This window comes from Lethenteron reissneri, chromosome 35 (assembly GCF_015708825.2).
Source record: "Lethenteron reissneri isolate LAM-NWPU_2019-01 chromosome 35, ASM1570882v1, whole genome shotgun sequence".
In the NCBI taxonomy this organism is placed as follows: domain Eukaryota; kingdom Metazoa; phylum Chordata; class Hyperoartia; order Petromyzontiformes; family Petromyzontidae; genus Lethenteron; species Lethenteron reissneri.
The window spans coordinates 6,098,136-6,117,248 of record NC_083813.1 but is presented as its reverse complement, the minus strand read 5'-3'; the positions used below and the strand labels follow the sequence as shown (position 1 = coordinate 6,117,248).

General features: G+C 44.6%; 1 protein-coding gene across 5 annotated transcripts in view; it reads right to left on the bottom strand.

Moving 5' to 3' along the window:
• The window catches only part of LOC133350850 (uncharacterized), a 173,193-nt gene that overhangs the window by 108,746 nt on the left and 45,334 nt on the right, over positions 1-19,113 (bottom strand). Inside the window, exon 1 of one of the 5 annotated variants that reach the window (XM_061565645.1) lies at positions 7,342-7,418. The exons of the other annotated variants lie outside the window; for them this stretch is intronic. The gene's annotated coding sequence lies outside the window, so the exon portion shown is untranslated. Of the gene's footprint in view, positions 1-7,341; positions 7,419-19,113 lie in introns of those variants that run through there. 5 annotated transcript variants of the gene reach the window in all.

The window sequence follows — 19,113 nt, the reverse complement described above, 5'->3', positions numbered from 1 at the left end:
ACAAAACAAACTATATTGTCCCTTATACATTTATCGATGAATGTATAACTTACATTATGAGGATTAACGTTACAATAGAGATGATAGTTTTTGCACAATGTTGGCAACACAACTGCGTGTGTTGTTCACTTTCGGCGAATATCTTGCTGCTGTCACTGCTGGCGGAAGAGCTTCCACAAGAGGGAGCTCTAGAAAATCTCCCCCCCGAAGGTGTTTTGGTCTATCCTTCCACAATGGCCAGACATCATGGAAGAGTTGGGAGTAACCACATTTTAGCCCATTACACCCGGTCTGCCAATTGGCTGAGGTCTGCCTACTATGGCATTGAGTTGGAAGAAGTGGGTTTGGGGGATTTCGGAAACTTTCGTTATTGCTTCAACTGCCACGCCGGGAGTTTAAACCGGTGACCTCTGGATTGAAAGTCCAGTTTGTTCACCGTCACACAATAGCAGCAGCCGTATTATGCCTGGAAACATTCTAAAAGTGTCGTGGAAATACTCATTCTTGCCCAAGTTCTTCATGTTGCACTGCGTAATCTCCGCGCGTTATCCATCGGGCGCGATTGGCAAGCGTATCAAAAAAAGGCAACTTGCAGCGACTTATTTGTGGCAAACCCGACGGGGATTGTAAGTCACTGATCCCTGTTCAAGCACACACACTGTCGTTGCGTTTAGCACCAGAATCCATAGTGAAGGCGCAATAGACTTTGCCTGTTCACTGCGCACAGCTGGTATTTATTTATTTTCTGGAATAAAACCCTTTAAATAGCTATTGAAGTTTCTTTTTTCTTTTTGGCAAATGACATCCTGCGAAAAAGCCAAGGGCTACCATAAAAATGGGAACAAATCATGCACGGCTGTAAGAATACTGCGGAGTTTCATATGCAGCTTGATCTGTAAAGAACTTATCGTACTGCGATGTAAAATAGTGTAGTAAAGAATTATACATTTTAGAAGGAATCATCCGAGAATGGCCTATTCATATACAAAACACACGTAGTTTTGTCCTATATTACACCAGTAAAGTATACGTATATATACCCTGCAAAGTTGTTTAAACAACAATATTGAATTGCATCGCATTTGGTAATGTTTTTTTTTATCGTTTGCTTTAAAACGCTTGATGCAAAACATATGTACATTCTGTAAAATATATTTACGTAATTATATGCTCATTTTACAGCCCTTTGGCAATCAACTGCTGGACGATGGCTTCCCCAAAGAATGTCAGTCATCTGGGGGTTCTATCCCCATGCCACCGGCGTTAGCCTTGGCCAAGGAATCAAACTCAGGTCGCCGCATTCAGTGCGCAGTTTCACCAATCGCCGAGCCATAGGAACATGTACACACGTGCAATTAAAATTGTATGTGACAGTACATGCCATGGGACCTGTGTCACTCATATTGACCCAAGATTGTCACTTTTAGCTGTAGTAACCCTTCAGGCGTCCCCACTACAGTACCCGGCCATGCAGGGCTTCGGGGTAGTGGTTGTGAGTTCTCTCTGGTGCCAGGAATGAAGTGGCTTCCACGCGCTCATGCATAACCTTCTGATTTACCAACCCCCAAACACCGTTTTTGTCTTAGATTATGGACCCTGGCTTAAGCACTGCAAGACACCACGCTACTTTTGAAACAAATACGATGCCATAGGTGTCAAACAAGACACACAAATGCATAAAAAGCACGGTAATTTGTGCATATGCGTCAAACAAATCTAAAGAAGCTGTGGAGTTTCGTCGTAATTAGGACTCATCAATACAGTCGAGTCACCAATGCTCACTGCTGCAAAGTCTGCTTCTGGGACCTCTATATGTGGAGTCTCTCACATCCTCATTATGGGGCTCATTAACAAGACACCATGCAGCATAACCTGGACATAATGACGCCTTATATATTATATACGCTTACACTGGTGGGGGGAATTGAAATTAACCTTAAGCTCACTTTGGATAGAGAAAGCACACATGGCCTTTTGCCAGGGGTGTGCTTATATCCAGATTTAACAGAACCCGTAAACTCCAATCCCAATTGTCTTTGAAATATTACCATCTCATATTTATTGGGTTTCCATTTAAAACGAATTATTGTACAAGTTGCATGAAAAACATTGATACATGAGAATGTGTACTTGCATCGCAAATAATAAAATGCAATGTTCTTAACATTTAGTTAAATAAAATACCTTAGGACATGTATGTATGTTGCACTTCTTTCGAACCATACATAGTGAAGACGATTTAATCTTAAATAAGCCTAAAGTGATGGATTCTGTCTGATTAGAGACAGTAATGATTGGGCACGCTACTGTAAATCATCCTCACAATCATTAGCCACGAACTATCCACTGCTAGATGAAGTGCTTCTCAATCAATTGCCACCTCTCCCAGTCAAGCAATGCAATAATACGAGCTCCTACACGCGAGCTGATTCCATCCCTCTACCTCCTTCTCTAAAAACGTTAGGTAGGCATACTGAGATTTGGTATTCATTCGTCTTCAATGCTGCCTCAACCATTTAGATATTTAAAAAAAATGGGTGAGAAAACTGACTTTTAAGAATTACAGATGAAGTAGCATCGCATCATGTGTATGGAAATTGATGAGAAGGATCATTGGGAACAGAATCATGGAATATTTAGAGAACCAATCCAACATAAGCAAGCTGGGTTTAGGAAAGATTTCTGTTTCATGGACCACACACATATTATCCATGAATTATATTCTTGAAAGATGTTTTTGTAAAAATCATGGTGAAATGTCATATATATTGGAAACCCAGTGATATTTTGGATGACCCACTGTGCTCAGTAATCATGCATCATTGCATTTCCAGAATACTCCTTCAGTAATTCAGTTTGTCCGTACAAATGACAAAGAAACAAGCAGCCAAAACATACACTTTCGATACGGCCTTGTTTCCAGCAATAAAGAAGTTTGATGTATGTGCAGTGTTTACATAGAACTCTACGGTCCTGGCAAAACTAACAAAAAATTGTTTTCCTCTCCCACATTTGTCATCCTGGATGCCGATTTCATCCAAGTAATCATTGGTTGCAATCTTTGCAGCACTAATTTGTGGGCTATACATTTTCCAGCTGATCAGATTAAATCCAGCGGAGATAGGTAATTAATGCTGGGGCCAGGCGGTAATCTATTACGCACAAGAAAAAATGCTGAACAGCCTGTAGCGACGGAAGATTTGAAAGCTGAGGTTTCTGTAACCTATTATACTGCATGCTTCCACGAGTAATTGGGCACACCAAACAGTTTAAAGATCTTCCATCTACAATACTTTTCCTCCATTTCATGTCGTTATGTAAACCTTCTCTACAGCATCTGTTTGTAACCGTACTGTACCTCTTCTATTGCCGCTTACTTCTAAAAACACTGCAACGCAATCCAGCTCTTCTTATCCAGCTCTTCTGTGACCCATGGACTCAAATCATCCCCCAGAGCTCAGTGGGCGATGACTCCTATTATCTGCGGCCCTATTCAGCCTATCATCCACAATTATCCACGTTTTTTTTTCTTTCACCCATTGATAAGTGAAGTGAATTCACGAATAACCCCGCAGATTATAGGATTTGTGATGTTCGCCCCCCCCCCCTTCCCATATCATCGTCGATAAGAGTTTTACTGTGTGGAGGTGCACGCTTTGTACCATATTCAACAACATACTGTAGCCCATTATACAGTCATGTAATCAAAACAAAGATGCATTGTTGCCTCTGTATTTAAAACAAGTCCTGAACTATATGATATTTCAAATTCACAAGTGAATTCACAAGCGAATTTTAAATATAAATTTAAAATAAAAAGGTACAGCCACTTATCAATCGACTGATGGATGAAAGGCCCCTCCAGACCGTGTTGGTTATGGTAGTGGTTGTACGACCGTGTTTCACCACTCTGATCAGTGCAGGAGGGGTCAGGTAAAGGAGGGGTTCGTTCGGATATTACCCACCACTCACGTCAGCCGCGAGAGGGATCTAACTTCGGTTTCTGAGTTAATACTGTTTGCAGTGAGCCTATCACTAGTTAGTATATACGTATGTTGAACTTCTTTCACACCATACGTAGCCAACCGTGATAATCTGATGAGCGAAAATAATAAAATAGTTGCACTTAATAATCGCAGATCTGGTTTTCAGAAGTATTCAAACTGGAGGGAGCATGTGTGAGAGATTAACAACAAGAGAGGTTACAGTTTTGCAATGCTGAAGGTTTGTCAAGATTCCTACATTTTAGAACTCCAGTTCATGCAGATCTTTGGACACAATACATGCATTTGATGGAGCACATATAAGCTTGAATAAGGGTTGTGGTTATTATTAGGATTATGTTTGTTCTATACATGAACGTGTTTTTTGCATATTAAAGATCTGCTTTGTAAATAATATATTAATATTTTAGCATCATGTATTCGCAAACACAATATATGGAAGCTATTTAAAGCTGTCAACATTCACTAAATGGATAGGCCGTGCATCCAATTACTCAAAGATCTAAGGGCGATGAATGTACATTCGGATTAAACTTTTTTGTAAAATGTCACAGTCAATTACTAAATGCAACTCTCCCACATGTGCATACACTTTGGAGTTGCCAAAGCACATCATCTTGAACACACTCATGAAAAACAGAAAGCTGTACACAATACACCGTATCGTATTTTCAAATTCACCTATATTTGAGTTTACAAAAGGGTCTGACAACATACGCATAACGCACACACGCCGCAGCTCACTTTGGCAAGCCATACGCAGACTATTGCCGTTCCTGTTTGCTGTAAAGCGTTTCTGTCCCTTTTTTATCAAGGCGCCCTTCCCCCCTCCATCCCAGCTTAAATAGTCGCTCCAAGCCTGGAGTGTGTCATTCAGACTCTGTCTACTCGACAGACCTGCTCTCCACCTGAGGACAGCTGCTTGCGTTGTGGCCGAAACGTCGCGAGAATTATTTTATAATGTTTTATTTTATTATTTTATTATTTCCATTCTACGTGACTTTACCGAAAGAACCAAGAAGACGTTTCTGTCCCGTCTGGGCGACTGGTCTCCCTTTGTATCTCCGCGCTTCGTGCGCACAACACACACAAGTGCGCACACATCTCTATCTGTTCTTTGGCAAGGACTAGAACATCAAATGCTGGGGCCCCTATAGCGCCATCTGTCATCTGGGGGTCATGTGGGGCTTACAAGCTCTTTAACCCTCCACCCCCACGCCTCATTGCCATGTCATCCCACTTGCTCGGGACAGTCGGCAAAGTGTCACTGGAACTCACAGAGAGACACCAGGAGGGGGGCGGGGGGCACATATGCTATTGCTGTACCGTCAGTGGCTATCAACCTACGTTCATCTATCTATATAAAAAGGAAATTTGTGAATGTGTGTCTGTTCGAAATGTTTAGCATACTTCCTAACATGCAACAAACTTTAAATTTGGCATGTGGGTAGCTTCCAGACTGTACACAATGCGAAAAGTATAAAAATAGACTTTTGTATTTTGGGAGGGGGGGGGGGCACAATAATGGTTATATTTTGCATGGCACATGTGCGGTGACGTCATATCTGTGATATCACCCGCATGCGGCAGCCGTGTATTAATCCAAGACAAGAATCCAACTCTCGGGCGAAGCCGGGTAGTCAAGCTCGTACTTTATATGTCAAACGTGCATTCGTTCTCGACTGGCCTCAAAAGAATGCGCGAATAGGAAACGCTCAGACTTCACATCCGAATATACGTGTCGTGGCAGTTAGCAGTACGTAGATGCGTGAGGACCACGTGCGTATGGTCGAGCATGTACTTGTACACACTGTAGTGGACATACCCTTATATAAAAAAGAAAAACATTTTGTATTAAGTAGGATTACATATTAATTGTCTCCATAACATGATGTCCCTTCCGACTAACCATAATGATAACGAGGACACTAAACAATATGAGTCAATGGTTGTTTGAGTATCGTATGTTCTCGTGTTCAGGAACTTGGCACCACAAACACGAGTCGAACTTGACTTGAGAGCCACGTGACAATGAGAACCCTGTAGGAGGAAGGCGTTGAGGTTGGCCCAAAATGTGGCCGGAGACATCCCCCTGACCACTCGAGGTGCTCGTTACGGCGATCAGCAGCGGCGCGCCAGACGTGGAACACGATACCAAACCGCACGTAAATTATCCCTTATCTCCGCGCCTCCGCATTGGCACGGTTGGCTGCGTGCAGTGTGAAAGAAGTTCAACGTACGCACGTGCATCTCCGAAAAAGGAGGACAGATTGACGGCCGAGAAGTGAAGGTCAAATGACATCTGTACGGTCTCCATTGCCTCGTCAAAGATAGAGAGAGAGAGAGCACTGCTCTTTCACACGGTAAAAATATCGGATAAAAATGCAAGAAATAAGTTGAATATAATTGGTCAACTCACGAATGTGAGTTTATCCGCGCATGCCACCGCTGGAACATGTGTGGTTAGACCAGCAGTGGCTCGCACCGCGTGCTATTCACGTGGGCCCGAGTGAGACCCGGGACCCTGCGCCGTCAAGACGAAGGAGCCACCACCGAACGTGTAAGGGAGTGCAAGGCAGCGAAGAAGCAGGAGAGAGGGAGAGAAAGAAGCAGTAACACAGCTGTAACAAGTTAATAACGGCACGCTAGAAACGAGCTTAGTGAGTTGAGAGGCTGAAACAATACGGCAGTGGAGCTGTTTAAAGATGTTCAGAAGATTTCGATTTAAAGCTTTCGTGACTGCAGGGATTCATCTTCTTGGTTCTTTCGGTAAAGTCACGTAGAAGGGAAGTAATTATTTTTTATTATTTTATTACTTCCCTTCTACGTGACTTTACCGAAAGAACCAAGAAGATGTTCAGAAGATTTGCGGTCGCCGGAGGGTCGAACGTGTAAAGAGCGGCCGGTGAACAATTGGAGGTGAGCGCGACCCTCGGAGAAGATCCACAAACGGGAGAAGACACCGACTGCAACTGAACTTGTACCACTCAAGTCACGAGCCGTAGTCAACACGTGCTCAAGAGTGACTTGATAACCCCTCGGTGTTCTTCACTCATTTTCAGAGGGGGGGGGGTGCAGGGGGGGGACCACCTTCGCCGACAGGACATCGGTGCGAGGGCCATTGGAGTTTGACAGCACGATGATGATGGAGGGGGGGGTGTTGTCACGTGTTGTGTATTGCCTGGGGCAGCACTGAAGGCCACCAGAGGCTGCCAGTGGCCCGCGGACCTTGCAATGAAGAGCACCGCTATAACCACAAATCCGTGGACTATCGCCACGATGAAGATATCTCTGTCTGTCACCTGACGGACAGAGAGCGCTGTCGCCGTGTACGCACCCACGGGGAGAGCGTGTGTCTGCACTTCGTCAGAGTTCAGCGTCGACAGCACCGCCGCTGCGTTCTCACGAACGTCCCGAGACTGCCAGCCGCCGACTCCGTGGCTGCGGAATCACGCCGCTAACGTTGATCTGCACTGCACGGGAGGAGGCACCGCGTGGTCAACGACTCCTACAGGCGAGAGAAGATGCCTGACCTAAGGATGCCGGACTCTGCTTAAAGTCCACTCGTTAATAAGTGGCGCGACTGCTTTGGGCCCGTGGTATAAGTTCCTTGTGACATTTGAGTTGATTTTACGACTTGTTTGATATTGGATTGTTTTATCTTGGTTTTCTTTGCATACAGAGCGGTGCCTGATCGACTTGCTTTTTGATTGCTACCGATAATACGTTCGTAACAGTATTATAAAGTTGTACCGGACACCGGTTGCATATTAATGACTGGCACTCTGGCTTTTGATAAAGAACAGACTTGTATAAAAGTTGTGTTTCCGTGAACTTGGTTTACCAGTGTGTTCAATCATTCCTTCGCATGCGACAAAAGCAAACAAATCGGGTTTCCGTGGGTTACTGTCATTATTCAATTATACCCGAGACAACGAAACACCAAAATAATTGACAGACAGCCACCAATTGGAATGACATCACAAGCACGCCCTTCACACACATAATGTTGCTTTTAGATGTCAGAATCTGTGTGCTCATTAGAGGAAGACGCACAGTAAGAGCAGAGTACGAAGTAAATTACATTAGGTATTGAGGTTCCTAACTATGATAAACACCAGAATTGTGAAACTATAGCAGGGGAAAACGTCTGAATACAGTAAGGGAATCGTGTAACTACTACAGCCAGTTACGAACCCGAGTTTCATAAACTTTAATGGCTTTTTTTTACAATTTATTAGGAATATCCCGAAGAACAAGTTTCTGTGTGGGTGTTCCAAACTTTGGAATCATTCCCAAGACTGTAAAATAACATCAGCAATGTGCATTATAAAATTAATAATTAAAAAACTGACTTTCAAACCACAATGAAAACAGTTTATCTCTCTCTCTCTCTTTAGTGGGATGAGGCAATGGCACAGTGTAACTCCGCAACCTGGGATTGATTCCTGGCCACGACTAACATCAGTGGCAAGTGATATCTGAACGGGCCATCATGCCCCCTCACCCCCCCAAACATCACCAGCACGGTGAAGTGTGGCGAAACAAGGCCCCATGACCAAACGATGGTGGATTGACAAAGAGTTGTGCAGATGATGACTCTCCGGTCGATTGAAGTCTCTACGTCTTTGGGGCAAAGTGAATGTTGCGATACGAAAGAAGCCACCAAACTTCATTGAGGCTCAACAATATAGACTGTAGGTTTCTGAAGCGTGCATCGTCTCTTTTGGCTGGCTATCGAACAAAGACGGTCACCGCATCGCGCGATTCTGCGGCCGTCTGGAATGCTCTTCCTTCCGATATTAGGAATCCACTGGAGATAAATCTAGATGGAAAACTCATTCTTTAAAACTGATTTTTGTGTTTAGTTTGTTGTCCTATCCCCCAGTGGATTGACAAAGAGCTGAAGGTTATAATTCCCCGATCGATTGAAGTCTCTACGTGTGTATGTTGAACTTCTTTCACGCCGTACGTAGCCAAACCGTGCCAATTTATGTCATTGGGGAAAAGTGAATGTGCAAGACAACAGAAGCCCCCCAAACACTTCGCTGAGGCTCAACAATGTCAACTCTAGCTTCATCAGAGTGCAATAAGTGGCAAGAAACTTTGGTAGCCGTCTGCAGGGCAATACACTTTAATGGCAAGCGTCCCTCGCAAACCGCCTCCCGCCCGCCCCTCCTTCTTGTGCTGATATTTAGATTCTAAGGACACTCTCAGTGCATTATATGAACCCACCACTTCACGAGAAAACTACAATGGCTTCCAATGAAAAGGTGCCCATTCATATTGAAATCCACTGCTCTGCAATTGACCGGCAACAAGCTGGCGCTTTGGGGTGGTCCCTCAAGCGATGGGTGGCCGAAGGCTCGAGACGGATGAACGAATGTAGTTTATCTATTTATAACGATGATTAGCATCAGTACAGTCATGTATAATAAGAATGATAAGAGTTCACATTTTCGTCTGCTGTTTTTTATTAGAATGTAGTTCCACTCAGTCTGGAGTAGAGACCGCCAGCCAAATTGACAACTCGCTCTGTGCGTACAGTAATTGCTGAGGTGGTGGCGGTTATTTTTTTAAATTAAATTCAGTATCATGTCAAATTTTTTATTGTGACTTCACGTGCGCCGAGGGCAGAGTGGTACGAGTCGAGCAATGCTTGGTATCGTGTTTAAACTTGGATTACTTCAAAATGCACCGCTGGCAAAAACATGAATAGGAAACAAACGAGACGTGTTTACATATTTAAAAAATGCCTTCGATGTTCAGGTCGACTGAAGTCAAGGAAATACTGAACGAAGAAAATGATGCCTAGTCGTTCACGACCTGTGTTTATTCAAGACAACGAGCACGTTTTAGTGCAACGTAACATTGGAGTGCGCTGTATTGTCTCTTACCACTGAATATTATTGAATGTGTAAGTCACAGTGATTCCCGCGGTCAAATTAACATTTCGGCATTGGAACTCATCTCCTCTTTACAGAATCGCTCCTCTGAGCCAGTGGTGGAAATTCCACATTCATTTTACATGTACCCTTACTCATTTGTCCAGGATAACCACACTGAGTTGAAGGACTCCTTTTCAGGAGGGTTTTTTTCTTTTTATTTGAGGATGTTTTCAGCCAATTAATGATGGGAGTTGATACAAGTTGGAGGAAACCGGAGTACCTGGAAGAAAAGAAAAAAAAAAACACCCGCAAGGTGGGGGGGGGGGGGGGGGGGGTAACGAACGCTTTATTTCCATACAGATGGAAACAGATGGCGATTAGTCCACTTGCTGTACCGCCATCTCCTGACGAGCCGGGGTATGGCCACCTCAACACCCACGGGAAGGGAGTTTCACAACATTCGCGCGATCCACCGAACCCTCGCTACCTCCACAGTGCTGGATTGCAAGCGAGCATCGCCACCACCGCCCGGCTATAACAGAGGCGAGTATGTCCATCGGGCAACCACCAGACTTCCCCACAGAGTGCTAGTAACTTTAGCAACCTCAGAGAGATGATGGGCTGAGTCAACGCCAAAAAACTGGATTTGATCTCTCAACGTTCCAACTTCGAGCCGCCCACTCTATCGCTGAGTTAGCTGGCCAGGTTCCTGAATATAAAATATAACAACTTTGAAAACTCCTTGCATACGTGTAATATACTTACACTCACATTACAATGGTGGGATGTAAGACGTACACCCATATGTATCTGTCTCTTGGGAAGGACACATACTGGTTTCCTTTAAGAAAACAAATCATACCCAATGCATTTGTAACCTCGTCTCTAATTAAAGGTTTAATGAGTGGGTTTGGGAAACAGATACAAATCTTTGTTTGGTTTGGGGCTGGTGGATATAATGTGGCTGATCTTGTGTATGTCAAACAGGTGCCTAATATGGGCGTTTATCTTTCGTGTTTATGGCATTTTAATTACTGGGCCAATGGGTCACTATTGTACTTACTATATATAGCAATATCATTACTTTACATTTGTTTTGCAATAGTAGTCGTTTTATCTCCACATTTCTACGTAATGATTTCATGGAAAGCTATTATACATCATCCATTGCCATAATGTGATTATACTTTAAACAATCTTTGTGCCGTTCTTTGATTGTCAAATAACTTTCCTTTCTTCTTTGTTTTCTCAACATATCCTCTAGAGAGTTGGAATTTCCTTTTATTGCATTGTTTTCAATGCACACACGCTACCCCGTACAATGTTACTTTCAGGGACTACTGCAAAGTATTTTTTTCTCAAATGGTTTTTGTCATCAAAGGGAGGATAACAGCCCTTTGAACATTGCTTCATCAGTCTGCACTAATTTTCCACTGCAATTCGCACAAATGACCATCTCGGAATCTTTTCTCCCGAAAGTTTAGCTTTGCTCTTCTCTCTTCAGATCCATTCCCTGTCTGCGGGTACTTCTCTCGCCCCGACGAACATCCCCAACAACAGACGCACGTTTTTGAGGACACGTGTTTTATTTTATAACAATTTAAGACTTGTGTCTAACAAAAAAAAGCAGGCCAGGCAGAGCAAACCCTTGCTGGAGATGCAGTACATTTTTTGTTTCATTCCATGAGACGATCCTTAGGGGGAATTCTTTTATTTGGGGGAAATGAGTTTTTTTTGCGAGCCAACCCACGCAGGCTTCCTTCCCACCTCCTTCATCCCCCCCCCCCCCCCTTACAATCCTTTCCTTAACCAATACGCCCCCTCACTCTCTCCGTACAAAGGCAGTTTCACTCTCACGTACGCGGGGCACTAAAACACGGCCAGGGGCGAGCATTACTGTTTGTCGAATCCGCTTTTATGAGCACTCGCTACCGTGCTTGCAACCCCCCCCCGACCCCACGAAATATTGATGTTATCACTGTGCACACCGCGACAGAAACCATTTTACTCCGTTGCAACTTTCTTCTTCTTCTGAGCTTGCATGCAAACCCGCACTTGGAGCGACAGCGTAAAACGTCTCCCGGAACCCACTCAGGTCACGGTCGTCACGGGAAGTCCCGTCGCCAGACATTGACAAATGTCTCAAGTTGACAATGGGACACAAGAGGGAAATCGAGGGCTCCACAAAGCACCTGTGTGCTCCAGCAGAACGCCCCAGTGGATTCAGCTGAGCTGGATTCACAGCGGTAGCCACAATGGCCATCGGCGACAACAATAATATACTCTTAGTTCTTTCGGTAAAGTCACGTAGGTAAAAAAATGAAATTAAAATTAATAAAACATTACAATTTTACCCACGTGACTTTACCGAAAGAACTAAGAGTATGAATCATTGCAGTCACGAAAGCTTCATGTCTAGAATTAAGGCAACAATAATATCAATCTGGGTTGGGGGAGTCATGAAGCTCCTTGTTGTACATTCCACTGCTAGATGAGTGCCTCCCCACGCTGTGTGGGGCTTTGGGGGTTATGTGACCATAATTTAGCCGGTCAGTGCGGGTTGGTAAAGGTGGGGGGGGGGGGGGGTATAGACGCGGTGACATAGGAGTATAGTACAACAAAAAGTCCCTCACTGCTTGCTGCATCGATCACCGTCAGTGGGCAACACAAGCAGCTGATCGCAACTCCTGGCGGCACACAGTCCACCAGGCCACCTCCTTCTTCGAAGATACCCGCAGGGCCCGTATGGAGGACAAAAGGAGAAGGAGGAAGAACCGTGATCCCTCAGCACCCATCCCAGATGAGACCTATACTTGCAGCTGTTGTGGCAGGACCTGCTTGTCCCGCATAGGCCTCTTCAGCCACCAGCGTGCCTGCAGAAGACGTGGATGTCCTTCCTAGATCTTCGTTCGCGAAGCCAAGCCATGACAACGATGCATTTGCTGCACTGCCCTCGTAGTCCAGGTACGGTGGTCACCCATCCTTCCAAGCACTACACAGGCTCAAACCAGCTTAGGTCCCGAGATCCGATGCAAACGGATGCATGCACATTCCTGGCGACTAAGTCGTTGGCTAACACCATGCCAACTAACTTTTTTGTTGTTGTGAACGAAAGCACCGCTTCTCCTCTCTCATCTTGAAAGCAGACTTTTCGCTTTGCAACTCGCGATGAATGGGAAAGCGAGAAAGCTCCAAGCGACTACAACACGGCCCAGCGTTGAACTCGCACCGGGAATGCACTGTAAGTTCCATCAGCGGTGCAGCGTGCAGAGAAGCAAAATAAACATCGTGTTAGGAATCCAGGCTGAGCACTTTGCGAAAAATCGAACGCAGGAGGTATTCGCTGGCGTAATGTATTGAAATATCCAAGGTATTTTTCGACTCAGCGAGATTACAGGAGTCTCATGGCTTTTTGTTGCTACAAAACAAAGACCGTCATGATGTGAAGAGAGGATTGGCTGAACTCGTTCGCTTTGGAATCAAGGGAGAGGTGAGTGGAACACAAGGCGTATTTGGCAAGAGAGGCCTGGAAACAAGCATATCCGAAATATTGTGGATATAAAATGTAGATGTAAAATGTTAATATAAAAGTAACGCGCGTATGTTGAACTTTTTTTGCACCGTACATGGCCAACTGTGCTAATTGTAGGTGCAGGGGAAGGACAACAAACTAAACACAAAAAGCCGTTCTAAAGAAATGAGTTTTCAATGTAGATTTAAAAGTGCATAGCTCCAGTGGCGTCCTAATATCAAAAGGAAGAGCTTTCCAGACGGCCGCAGAAGCGCATCCGAAAGCGCGCGATGCAGTGACCGTGCTTACTCGATGGTTTAACATCCATGCCAATTGAAACACGACAGTACTCGACTGTACTTAATTCATGCTAACTTTGCGTCAATGGAATACGTACGCATCACATATAATAAATGACGAACAAAAATTTACTAAAGCTTCAATGCTCCATTGTAAATGCCGTAAATATACGTCAAGCCGACAATCTAAGTTAAGCCGACGAAATATGTATGCATCGTCTGATGTTTAATTATACACGTTCTCAGTAAAGTAATTATATTGCAACCAGTATTAAATGAACCAAAAACCACCAGTCAGGTATGGAAACGAGTCCGCTTTAAGCTTCAGGTTTGTAGGCTATGAGTGAGAGACGTGACCCAACAGGACCTCGTCACTCGCAGCTGACGTTGGTGGAATCCTGCCGTCTCAGACCCACCGGGGGACAGATTGCGGACGTCCTGCCTTGCAGAGCTCACAGCTGACTAATGGAAACTGCCCCCTCCCCCAGCCCTCAGCACAAGTGAGAAAAGATAATCCCAAAGTGTGAAATTTTGCCCGTAAATGTTTTCTCATCCAGCAGCAGAAGCGCAAGCACATCGCGTCCCACAAGCACCGCGCATTCCGAGGCGAAACGCTCGCCACTCGCGCACGCACGCCCATGTGCTGGATTTCCGTGAGCTCTATCCCATGGGGAAGCTCAGTGTTGAGTGGAAGCCCCCAGAGATGATAAACTTAAAGCGAGAATTTGCATTGTTCCCCCGTCGTGTTTCCGGGTCGCACCGTGCGTGGGGTGGGGGGGGGGCAATTCGCTCCACATGCCGGGGAGCTTCGAGCACTCGGCACGAAACGTCGGACATCGTTGCCAAAATACGCGTGGGTGGCAGCCCGAAAGCAGGTCCGAGTGCAGCGCAGCACAACCACGAAAACCTACACGTCAGGATTTGCATTTGTTATTTAAGTTGTATAGTATTCATCATCAGCAAACTACTATACGGTACCTGCATTTGTCACTGTTCAATTTGTGATATTTTTCGATTTAAAGCTTTCGTGACTGCAGGGATTCATCTTCTTGGTTCTTTCGGTAAAGTCACGTAGAAGGGAAATAATGAAGTAATAAAAATAAAACATAATAAAATAATTCTCACGACGTTTCGGCCACAACGCAAGCAGCCGTACTCAGGTGACGAACAGGTCTGTCGCGGAGACAGCGTCTTCACCTGAGGATGGCTGCTTGCGTTGTGGCCGAAACATCGTGAGAATTATTTTATTATGTTTTTTTTTTAATTTGTGATATGTATATTATTGCTGTTATTTTTGTACATTATTCAGAACGTAAGTGACAAATAGTTCAGCACCATACTCAAAACAATAAATGTCTCAGATTATTTTAAATGGCCACACGACCCACGGATTATCAAAGTTGCCCCTATGGGGCCTCAAAATTATTTTAGCCGACCTTGCATTCAAAAACACGTGGAGTCATAGTCACACACGATACATGTGCGTGTGTGTTTACCCAGGAACACCTCCCTAAGTCTCGTATTTTTTCAGGAATGGCTCACTTGGAATGTTACACAGTCCATGAGTAGTTTTCCCTGTGGGATGAAACCGGAGTTCTCCAGAGAAAGCACTGACACTGCGGGGAAGGTCAACCCAGACATTGCACGGCTAAGTCGCACACAAGCTGTCTGCTGTACTGCCTCCTGCAGACCAGACGCCCCACGTCAGCTATGCAGGTGGGTACCTAAAGAATCCACGCAAGCTCGCCGTGCGTACAGAGCACCGTTAGATAAAAAAAATATAGAAATATTTTTTTGTCCAAATGGAGCTAATCGCAGCTACAAATCTGTCGGACTGCATTTTTTTGTACAAATCGTTTTGGTTAATTTGATTAAAGTTCAGTGTGGAGACACGGAGGCTGTCCCTACTTGCGTCCTTGCCCCTTGACCCCCCCTCCCCATGCCCTGCGTCTCTGCTGAATGAGCACCTGCACGAAGCTGCTTCGAGACAAGTTGTCTAAATTGCTCTCCAAACGAGGGGGAAACCCAACCACCCCACTCCACTCCTCCCCCCTCCATAAACCACGTGGGCCCCCGAGGCACCCTTGACGCATCTCCCGTCCACGACAAGGGGAGCTGTTCGTCTTAGCGTGGCGCTCGTTTGAAGGGCGTGCATTTCAGCGGTCGCGAACGACGACGCCGCTTCTTGTGAGTAAAGAAGAAGAAAAACAACCAAAATGTAAAGTGCCAATACTCTTAGGTTTTTTCGTGAAAGTCACGTAGGTAAAAAATAAAATATAATGGAAGAAATAATAGAAATAAAATAATAAATCACGACGTTTCGGAGGCAACACAAGCTTCCGTCTTCAGGTGGAACCGTCAGCACAATTTATTCTATTATTTTTTTATTTTTTACCTACGTGACTTTACCGAAAAAACCTAAGAGCATGAATCCTTGCAGTCACGAAAGCTTCAAATCTAGAATTAAAGTGCCAATGTCAGAAGCAACTCACGGCCTAAAATCACAAAGGTTGTGTGCTCAACATCGAACATTGAAATGCGGTTTAAAAACAACAACAACAACCCATCTCTTTGTTTTGTTTGAAGGAAAGCTCTTTGATGCCCTACGTGGTGCCGACATCACGGCAGTGATTTGTGTCTCCAGCTCGCACATTCCGAACACGTAGGGGTGGGTGGGCCGGCGGGAGATTCCCATGAAACTCCAGTGCCGCCCAGAGGGAGGTCAGTAATTCCCTGGGCCACCCGTGTCTGGCGGTGGGACACCCCTGAATGGGCATCCACACCTGTGCAGCCAAGAGACACCCCCCCCCCCCTGCGTGTTTGTTAATGCAGCAGGGACGTGTGTGTCTAAGTGCACGCCCGCTGTGTCTGTGCATCAGACGAGACGGGCATCTTTCGATTGAAAGCTTTCGTGACTGCAGGGATTCATTTTCTTGGTTCTTTCGGTAAAGTCACGTAGAAGGGAAATAATAAAATAATAAAAATTGAGAACATAATTTTATTATGTTTTATTATTATTGTATTATTTCCCTTCTACGTGACTTTACCGAAAGAACCAAGAAGATAGCGAGAATTTTTTTTTATATTATTATAGAAAGTTTTATTATTATTTTATTATTTCCCTTCTACGTGACTTTACCGAAAGAACCAAGAAGATGAGACGGGCATCTCTAATACGGCAGCTCAATACGGTTATTCATGCAAGGACCCATCGCATATGCACACGGCAGTGTCGTTTTGCTGTATTTGTTTGGTGTGTGGTGGTGTCCTGGTTGGCTCACGTGCTGTGCACCCAGTGACCCCAATTTCATGCCCCTGCCACAGGTCTGACATTAGCGGTGAGTGATAGCTGAACCGGTTCTTGCCCCACCCTCATTGACTGACCAGCACGTAGAAGTGCGGTAAAAAAAAAACAATTCTTGCCGTGACATTTAGAGGTTTTCATCCAACTAGTGGATTGGCATTCTGCTTGGAACATTTTACTGCCTATTTGAATGTATGCCAGTCTTATATTATGTTTACGTTTTTTTACGTGTATCCCTGGGATCTATGGAGTCCACGTGAGTTTGTTCATCATACACCAGCAGTTACGGAAACTTAACATGGGCCTCCTTGTTTTGATAATAATTGATATGCAAGAGGACGTTTTCATTATCCATCGTGCAAACATCGTACACAAATCATGTAACAGTATGGTAGCTCGTAGCAAAATACATGATACTACGGTAGTACGTTTAACATTACTGTGAACACACCAACAACTGTTCGCTTGAGTTAGAAGCCAGTCGCTCACCCCCGCACTCGTGTCTGGCAGCATTTCCTCTCCATTTTGAGCATCCAATGAAATAAAGGGCACACGTGGTTTTTGGCTGGAAGCTACGTGAAGCGGAGTTGTTGAACAGATCTGCTTGGTGTTGTTATGTCTCACTGTCGATGTGGATTTCCCAAAAACTACGTGAAGAACACCTGGGCCATTTCACTAGGCTAGGCGAGTGAGTGCTGGAGTCAGCTAAAAGTATACCAGAACAAAAGTGTCTCTCTCTCTCTCTGACCGAGAGGATTACTGTACTGTATTAGGGATTGTGCAAATACACATCATGTAATACAAGTGGCCTTCATATCACATTGTGTGCATGATCCTAAACAAAAATACAGTACGTCGCATATCCGACTATGCATGTACTTCTTTGGCACCGTACATAACCAACCGTGTTAATTGGAGATGCGGGGGAAGGACAATAAACTAAACACAAAAAACAATCCTTAATAAATGAGTTTTCAATTTAGATTTAAAAGTTGCATAGCTCCAGTGGCTTCCTAATATCGAAAAAAGAGCGTTCCAGACGGCCACAGAAGCGCATCTGAAAGCGCGCGATGCGGTGACTGCCTTTGGCTGGGGATCGAGGTCTAGGCAGGTGTATGAAAAGGTCGGATTTGTGAACATCGTTAGAAAATGACAATCATGCCACTTGTCGACATATAAATGCTGTCCTGCACTCACTGACCAGGTTGCTCAGCGGTAGGGCGAGGAGTTATCAATTGGAAGGATGCGAGTTCAATTCCTGGTTGGGGGTTGAATCAGCGCATCATCACTCTGGGTCGATAAAATAAGTACCGTTTTAAGGGGAAGTCAAATTAACGTGGAATTAGTGCGTCTGGATATTCGGTAAACGTGGAACGTTGGACCAATGTTGAGCCAACATTGGTCCAGTGGTTTTAACCACTTGCCAAAGTTGGCACAACGTTGCACGGTTTACTGGGTATGTGAAGGTCAGATATGCGACGTTGTACTGTACCGCCAAACAACAACTCCCGGCCGAAAAACACTACAGCTTCTCTTTCTATCTCATTTTAAATGCTGATGTAACACAAGGCCTTGACTTCCCCCTCGCCGCAATCCCTTGAGAAACACAGCCATCCATTGTGTTTTGTAGACTTCACGAGATCCATTTTAATGACCACGAAATCACAGGCGGATTAAAAAAAATGAGAGGTGGGAGAATTGAGGGAAGGAAGAAAACTCTGGAAAGGAAACTAGAATTTTGCTACCAAAAAATGATTCAACAGAAAAGCTCCACTCAAAAGTCCTTTGCATGGAAATCTGAGGTGCCGCCAATATTCCAGCACTATTCTTGAAATGATTGAAGCGACCTGCGACAAATGGCAGTGACACGCATGCCATTGTCCCGCCATTGTTTGATATACGATCCTAACAATTTGTTTCATATCCCTATGACGGGATAAATGTTCTCTGTTCTTGTTCGTACGGCTTTAGGATGTCGTTGATTATTGCGAGTAAAAAAATCTAAGGCACCCTAAATGAACATGGTTAATGTGTTTTTTTTATATCCCAAAGTCATTGTGTTATGCGTTGCATATACTAAAGTGTCGTTGTGAAAGTCTGTGGTGTT